Source organism: Benincasa hispida, chromosome 3 (genome assembly GCF_009727055.1).
Source record: "Benincasa hispida cultivar B227 chromosome 3, ASM972705v1, whole genome shotgun sequence".
Taxonomy (NCBI): domain Eukaryota; kingdom Viridiplantae; phylum Streptophyta; class Magnoliopsida; order Cucurbitales; family Cucurbitaceae; genus Benincasa; species Benincasa hispida.
Genome location: NC_052351.1, coordinates 10,692,205 through 10,700,077, shown reverse-complemented (window position 1 = coordinate 10,700,077; position 7,873 = coordinate 10,692,205).

Sequence of the window (7,873 nt, the reverse complement as noted above, 5' to 3'; positions counted from 1 at the left end):
GAACCTGTATAGAAGAGGTGCAGACCAAATCATTCAGTTATGCGTATCAAATGCTGCTCAACAACGCATATTGTCATAATGCCACGATTTGCCATATGGAGGGCACTTTGGAGGGCAACGTACTGCAACCAAAGTTTTGCAAAGTGAATTCTTTTGGCCTTCATTGTTTAAGGATGCTGCCGATTACGTAATGAAATGTGATCGGTGTCAACGCACAGGCAACATTTCATGGAAGAACGCAATGCCAATGAACACTATGTTGGAGTTGGAACTATTTGACGTATGGGGGATTGATTTCATGGGACCATTCCCTCTTTCGAACGACAAGCACTATATTTTATTAGCCGTCGACTATGTCTCCGAGTGGGTAGAGTCAATTGCATGCGCCGTAAGTGATGCGACGGTAGTCTCCCAGTTCCTGAAGAAAAATATTTTCACTCGTTTTGGCACTCCTCATGCCATCATAAGTGATGAAGGATCANTAGTCTCCCAGTTCCTGAAGAAAAATATTTTCACTCGTTTTGGCACTCCTCATGCCATCATAAGTGATGAAGGATCATACTTTGTCAATCACAATATCAAGAAGCTGCTGTGCAAGTACAATATCCTCCACAAAGTGGCCACCGTATACCACCCGCAAACGAATGGCCAAGCTGAAGTATCCAATCGAGAAATTAAATTAATACTCGAGAAGGTAGTAAGGCCTTGACAAAAAGATTGGGCAACAAAGCATGACGAGGCGTTATGGGCATACCGGACCGCATTTAAAACACCAATAGGTATGTCCCCCCATGTGCTGGTATTTGGTAAGGCGTGTCACTTACATTTAGAGCTAGAATATAAGGCATCGTGGGCGGTAAAGAAGCTAAATTTTGATTTAAAGAAGGCAGGGGAAGCGCGAAAAATGCAATTGGTCGAGTTAGAAGAATGGAGGAACAACGCATATGAAAATGCGAAGATTTATAAAGAGCGCACCAAGTGCTGGCATGACCAACGCATATGCGGTAAGAACCTCCAAGTCGGGTAGAAAGTCTTGCTTTTCAATTCACGTCTACGACTCTTCTCGGGAAAGCTAAAGTCACGTTGGTCCAGACCGTTCATAAGTCGACAAGTACTTCCGCAAGCGCGGTGGAATTATCAAATGACGATGGAACCAACATATTCAAAGTCAATGGGCAACAAGTAAAGGCATACCATGAAGAAGACTGGCATCGCCAAGTCGACTCCATGGAATTAATAAACTTTGAATGAAGAAGGAAGTAGGTAGTCCCTGCGTTATCAAATAATCGCAATTTATCAGGGACGCAAGTTTTGGGAAGCTCATGTCTTCAACTCTTTTCTTTACTACTCCACTATCTTTTCAATTCTAATTTATCCTTACTTTACTATCACTATCGTTATTCTAAAAAAAAAGGAAAAAGAAGGCGATAACGATTTTTATTTTGTTTAAGATAATTTGACCTTCTCTTTGTTTTTCTTACAACGATCGTGGCGCTGGATTGCGGAAATGTTACGTGAAGCAACACTTATCTTATTCCATCACCGCAACCCAAAGAAGAATGATCGCCGCAAAGATGGATGCGTCAATACAATGCAGGTGACAATGCAAAATTTGAGGATGTACTCTTCCTTATCTTTATTTCCAATTTTGCGCTATCACATTGCATTTTAGTTTTTAAAGTTTTATCACTGCATCCTCTTTTATCACCGCAATCATTTGACATAGATAAATTTAGTGAGTTACCGCATTCTGTTTCATATCCAAATATGATTTCAATGATGATAAATATACTTTTATTTCTTTCGTATACACTAGAGTCAACTTAGTCTTTAAAATAGTCACCTCATGAAATATTCCTAGAAGTTAGGGGTTTGCTAGCTTTCTTTCAAACTCTCTTTACAAGCATTCTATGACCATCGCATGACCTATTTTAATTTCTTTTGGCAATGAGGACATTGCCGCATTTTTAAATTTGGGGGTGAGATATTTATTTTCAACTTTTGCTATCTACAAAAAAAAACATTTTTGAGAATAACAACTCCACTGTCAATGCAATGGGAAACCCTTGTTGATAAGAGTTAAGTTGTGAAAGGCACTTACCCGTAGTTGGATGTTCCACATGACACATGTGGGGACAAGCCAAAACGAAAGTAAGTCACTAGGATCAACGCATAAATCAATGACCGCAACTCCACTGCCAAATCGGTATGAGTTTAGTCTGAGAAAGAGTGCATTGCTCGTAGTTGGATGTCCGCATGACACACGTGGGGGCAAGCCAAAACGAAGGCAAGGCACTCGGATCAGCGCAAGGTCAGAAAAAAATAGCAACGAAGAAAATTTTTGTGCAAGGATAAAATCATTTGCACCCTCGAAGAAAATTTTCTTTTAAAATAAACATGCGATGTTCCAGAATTTAGTAAAGTTCTTTTGAAAGTTAAGCTAGCAATCCCTAAGTCTTAGAAATATTTTAAGAAGTGACTTGAATAAGACTTAAGAAATTTCTGGTATATAGGATTTGAATGAAATATCCTTGAGAAATTTAGGGAAGAAAACCTTGCGGTTAACTTGCTAAAGGAAATCTTTAGCTTATGCTTGAGGACAAACATTATTTAAATTTGGGGGTGTGATAACGGCCAGAAATGCACGTTATCTTAGTACTAAGTTCTTAAATAATGTTGGATTACGTTGATGAAATATGTTAAATTGCGTCCATTAAGCATAAATTCTATAATATTGCGGTCGCATGCGTCCAACGCATTAGAGTAGTTGATCTTCACATTTTTGTGCAAAATATGCGTTAATGCAATGCAGAGATTGCGATCATAGGAACACATTCGTTGAGTGCAACTTCACCGCAAGACTTTACGTTGATCGTGCTCGCAAACATTCACCCAAGAAGAATCACCGCAACTTGGTCAGCGCAACATGGTGGGTGCATCTGGGTGAAAGGATAATTAAGAGCGATGGGATAGAAAGCTGATGACAGTCGGATCCAAATTAAGTTGACAGCCGATAACAATCACAAAGTAAATTCAGCTTTATCGGTAACAATCATCCGGCGCGTCAATTAGGAATTAAAGTTTTCCCATCTGTACAACTGGTAGAGAGAAGCCACCTTTCACCATTGATGCCCTATAAATATCAAGTACAATCTACAGAAAAGGGTTGATCAGTTAACGAGTTCACTAGTGCTTCTGTTCATAGTTTTCTTTTCCATTTTCTGGCGGAACAAGAGAAGAGTGGTGGTACTGGAGATCGCCCAGAGCAGTTCGAGAGAGAACTTGGGACGTAAGAGTAGAGAGTAGGATAACTCTCGCGAGAGCGAGAATATCTTTAGAGCATGAGTGGAAATAGTGTAAATGCCTGGCAGTAAGGAATTGCTCCAGGCTCTTTACTATACTTGCATTGTTATTTTGTACTTCATCTCATATCTATTCAATGGAAGTTCTATTTCTACATCTGCTCACTCTCTTAATACGCATGAGTAGCTAAACTAGTTGAATGGGTTGAGAAGAACTAAGCTAACATGACCTAAGAAATTCATTACTTGCGATTGTCTTGTTTTGCTGTGCAAAATACCCTTTCGAGTTACTCGAGAGAGAGTCTAAAGAAAGAACCTAATGTCTCGAGAGAGCTAGATTAGAATCTGGACTTGAAAGAGCAAGATTAGGCTTGCATAAATAAGAGATAGGGACTTAGAGATAAGCTCTGTTTGTCAACTTACATCGCATGCATCCTAAGAATGGGAGATATTATATGGTCGCATATTTGTGTGAATGTCATGTTGTCATCGCATAATTAGAGATAGAGGTTTATGTGTAAACCTTGTAGACTTATCGCATATTTATCACATGCGTTCTATCCTTAGAAGCCGTAGCATTCACACCAAGAGGTGGTTTACTATTGTATGCATGTTGCATGGTCGCAAAGCATGAACACATTCTAGGGAGTGTTAGCCGAAACTTTTCTCAACCTGTTCACCGCATATTCATCGTATTTCCCGTTTACCAACTCTTTTCAAACTATGCCGCATTCGTTATTTATTTTCATCAACACAAACAATAAATCCAACGATTTATTTATTTAACTAGTTACCACAAGTCTTCATAAAAATCACCAACGCAACTATTTTCACAAGTCCCTGTGTTCGACCCTGGACTTACCAGAAAACTCAGAGGAATTTACACTTGAATTCCGCTGGGGAAACTTGAGTGCACAACGCAATCCACCAACGCATATCATCCATATTTTCATTCATAAAACAATGCATCAATGACCTAGGTAACTTGACCTTAATCCTGAGTTAACTATGAACTCCTGTTTATTCGGGATTATCCTTAGATTTGTATAGGTGAGGGTTGGCTCAACAATGTCGACTCAATAAACTCCCATTTCAGGAGTAAGACCGGATAGATAGCGTGGGACATAGGGTGCAAGAAGGAATTCACTCCTAGCCGCTTTTAGGGATAGTAGAGAAGTTGTTCCCTTAAGTGTTGATTCTAAGTCTTGAACAAGGGGTCTCACTCTCTCATTGGCCCGAGAGGGACTCGGTTTATTGATTGGATCAAAAATCAATTGTTCATTAAAGGATTAGTAAGACTTAAGAAACATGAGGTAATCTTGGGGGTAAAACAGACATTTAACCCAGCCATTATTACGAATAACCTGTGAAGGGTTAATTTACTAATCATGGATATATCGAGTGAACATAATATATCTACAATGAGGGGAGTTTAACTATAGGCTTTAGTGAAGTGACTCATTAGTTAACGAATGAGGGTTAATTCAGTCTAATGAGTGTAGCCAATTAATCTCGGATCGTTGGAGCCCTGATATGTAAGTCCGCGAGGTCCCGCTACTGAGTCATGAACGGATTAGCTTTAGAGTAGCATGATAAGTTAATTTGAAACGATCAAATTAGAATTAAAAGGAATTTTTAATTATATGAAATATAATTACATGTTTAATTTTAAGAATTAAACGAAATTGAAGAATTAATATTTAAATATATGAAGGTGGATTTGTCTAAAATTAATTAGAATTATTTAAATTGTTTAAATAATTATTTATTAATTTTATTAAGAGAATTAATTTATGAAATTAGTTTTGTAAAATTAACAATATTTTCAATTTTAGAAAACAAATTGATATTTGAAATTAATTTGATAAAAATTGAAAAGGATGAAAAACACAAATTGGATTTGTTGGTTTTTTCCATTATCATCTTCAAAGTAGTTCACACAAAACCCATAAACTTTGGCTTCAATAACTCCAAGCATGAGTTGCATCTCATGCAGCCATCTTCTTTGCATGATAGTCTGCAATATATTGAGAAGATTAGAGTGAAATTGATGCATGCAATCTATAGAATTTTTGCTGAAAAATTCGTGGTCAAGAAGGTGTTCTTCAATTGGGTTGCTGCTGTGAGTTCTTATAAATACCACTGATCAAAACAAAAAATAAAAAAGAGAATCATCGTACTTTCTATTTTTTTTGTAAACTACAACTGTTGCAAGCAATCTTCAAGTGAGAAAGAAAAGAATCTTCTCGTGGACGTAGACCTATTTGTCAAACCACGTAACTTTGCGTGTTCCTTCTTCTTCTATCTTCTTATTCAATTTTCCTATGTTTCTCTACAAATCAATGAAAACACGATCTTATAATCAAATCACAACGTTTTCAGAGTATCGAGTTGCAACGAGTAAAGAATTTTTCTCATCGAGTTGCATCGAGTCACGAATTTCTCTCATCAAGTTGCATCGAGTAAAGATTAATACTCATCGAGTAGGATCGAGTAAAGATTAATACTCGTCGAGTTCCATCGAGGAAAGAACAGAAACTCATCGAGGAAAGAAGAAAAAACCCATCGAGTAACGAGTATATACACATTGAAGAATTAACAGTGCTTATCGAATAAAAAAGAAAAACAAAAAGAACTTTACTCGAAGAAACAGAGCTTTCTTCATCCATTTCTTCACCAACTTAGGATTGATCTTGATTAATTGGGCCTACCCAAGACAGTATAACCCAACAATATATATACACTTTAAATTTTAGGACCATTCAAGTTTCTTTGGATTGATAATTGGTATTTTATGCTGAACAATTGCTAAACAAGATTAATAATTTCAAAATCATGCATATTAAATTATCAGAATAAAAAACAATATAACTATGTAAACTCCTTCAAATCACATAAAAATTAGGAAAACTAAATAATTTCTCACATCAGTATCGTCCACCTAATTATTATAATTTCATCCTCCGTAATAGCCGTCCGAGTCTTTCTAATTATAGATTACTTTAATCAACCTATTAATTGGTCAAATATTATAACATAAATATATTAATATGTTGTGTACATTTTTATTATGTTAATTAAATATTCTAACGGCCTATTCACTGAGTAATGTTATTGGCCAAAAACAAAAGTGGGTTGGAGTGGTCAATACGATATTCTAATGAATAATTGAAACAGATGCTTAAGTTTAATTTAAAAACTCCTCATATAGTAGGTTGTGTAACTGAGGTGATATTCATATATCGGTGATTCAACCTAGGAAGATATAAGTGATATCAATGATATTAGTGATATCGATGATATAAGTTGACACCAAAGATAGACACTTATAGACTTCTCATTGATAAACTTCTAACCCTTATAGACTTCTCAATGATTCTTGTGATCTTCACCTTTGTCGTAATCTTAATAATTAGGAAATTTTGGAATAGGTTGTCTTATCACACCATCTCATATCAGTAAGATACCATTCTAGTGTTGACATCTGGATCTGGCCTTTAGACTCTTCAAGCTACTATACTGTCATTTCCCTTATGGTCGACTTGACTGATTCTATTGATCCTCATCGGAAGGACCTCTATTGTACTATTTGGAAGGACTTCTATTCAAAGAAGGTTAATTTTTTTTTTTTTTTAATGAAAAATCAGTCTTGGAGCCATAAATACAGTTGATAGAATGCAATGTCATATGTCTTATATGCATATCTCCCCTTCTTGGTGCTCTATGTGTTGCCATAGTTCTGAATCTCAAACTCATTTGTTTGCTCATTGCTCCTTTGTGCAGCGTTTTTGGAATACTATTTTGGATGCTTTCGACTGGTCTTTGGTTCTCATTAATTCTACTTCTGATCTCTTGGCTACTCTATTCGTGGGGCATCCCTTTGGTGGTTCTAGAAAAATACTTTGGTTGGTTATTGTGAGGAGTTTCTCTTGGACTCTTTGGGGTGATCACAATGGTCGCATCATTAGATAAATTTTCTTTCCTTTTGATAGAATTTTGGATCCATACTTACTTATCTTTAAACTGGTGTAATTCTGAGTCTCCTTTAAATTTTTATAGTTTATCTTTTTTTCTCTCTCGTTGGAGAGATTTCTTATAATCATCTATTTCATTCATCAATGAAATGTAACTATTTTCCAAAAAAAGTGTTGATATTTGAAAGTTGATAGTTTCCTTTCAAAGTCAATAGCACTTATAGAAGTTTTTGATGGTTAGTCTTTTAAAGTTGATAATCACCAATAGCCATCGGTATTTTTGAGTATTAGTCTTTAAGTTGATAACTACCAATAGAAGTCCATCAATAATATAGTCATGATAGAATTTTATTGATGATAGTCAAAATCATGCACACATGCATACTAAATGATCAGAATAAAAAAAACATAACTAGCTAAACTCCCTTAAATCACACAAAAAAGAGAACTAAAAAATTTCTCACCTCTTATTTGAAAACTCTTCCGTAAGTGAATGCCGTCCATCTAGTTATTATAATTTTCATCCTCCATGATAGTCTTCTTATGAGTCTTTTTAATTATAAATTATGTTAATCAACCTATTAACTGATGAAATAT